We start from the raw sequence: 1,393 nt of genomic DNA on the forward strand, positions 1-1,393 counted from the left end.
GATTCTGAGGTCCCCAAACCGGAAACTCTGCTCCCCCGGCTGTGCCTTGAAATCCTGGTTTGGTGACAGTGGGCAGCCCTGGCAGAGGCCAACACGCACTGGGAACAAGCTCGACTTTGTGCCGAGTATCCAGCTCTCACTTTGGTCATACAAGGACCGAATGGCTCGTATAACGAACCAGGTACCCAGTGGCGTGCACAGACATTTTGGGGGGCAGGTGCTCAGGGGGGAAGGGAAGGGCACTTTTTAGCGCACGCGGAACACCTTATTATAAAAAAGTTACACGCACATGTTGAATGAAATTTTACTTTTATTTGTATCATTCTCTACACGTGAGTTTCCTATAGAAAAAAGTCACACCACCAACAGATAAAATCCACATCCTATATTAACTATATACAGTCATTGTTAAGTCCCAAGATGAACTCTAGACATCTCGGCGAAGTAGATAAACTTCACTTTGCCCTCCACTGTCTTCTGTTTACCCTCCACTTCTTGCTGCGTACTGCTTTAAAGCAGCATCCTTCTTGGTGCCATGTCTTTAAAGATGTTGATGACCTCACTGTGGTTTACCTCAATGTCTCTTTCAATGGCAAGCAAGAGAAGGTCAGAGAGCCTTTCCTCTCCACACAGGCTTCTTAGTTTCGTTTTTATGATTTTCAGCTTGGAAAATGATCTTTCAACTGAATCTGTCATTGGGCTATACAGCGTAAAACTTTATCAGGTGACCAGTCGGCTAAAAATGCTTAGTTGTTTGTTGCTGTATGAGACATTTTACTGCACAACAAAATGATTAGGCTACACGTTGGGCTTAGAGGGCAAACTATACGATTTTACTTGATCTGTATGTTACCTGGCTGGTGGGAACACGGGAGAAGATGCCTGCCTGCTATGCTGGAGACGCTTCTGTTTACTGAAGCGTCTGTGCGTGCCAGCGCGAGTGCACGTGACAAAGGAAGAGAATTGAGTCTGGTCTGTGCAAGGGGGACGTGGCTCATTTTTGGGCATTGTTTCAGTCGTTTTTAATCGCTTAGGTTTTTAAAAGATCATTTCAAAACCGGCCTCAGTAAAATGTTAATAATATAAAAAAAAAAAAAAAAAAAAAAAAAAAAAAGTTTCAAAAGGGCATTTTCGTTGATAAAGGGCAAAAGTCCTGGTGCGTTAGCACCACCTAGTGTCTATGTGTGCACGCCACTGCAGGTACCCCATATTCCCGCAGTAAAACTGAACTATGAAATGTTCTTCTCTATTTATCTTGTGAGAAAACATAAGATAAGATGAATAAACTGTCACAGCTCTGCTTCCACACTCCCCTGTCATCCTGCCTCACACTCACCTCATCAGGTCATTCACTCTGCCCTGCCCAGTCTGCTGCACTACTCACCTCATTTAA

This window comes from Anoplopoma fimbria, unplaced genomic scaffold (genome assembly GCF_027596085.1).
Source record: "Anoplopoma fimbria isolate UVic2021 breed Golden Eagle Sablefish unplaced genomic scaffold, Afim_UVic_2022 Un_contig_10435_pilon_pilon, whole genome shotgun sequence".
Classification (NCBI taxonomy): domain Eukaryota; kingdom Metazoa; phylum Chordata; class Actinopteri; order Perciformes; family Anoplopomatidae; genus Anoplopoma; species Anoplopoma fimbria.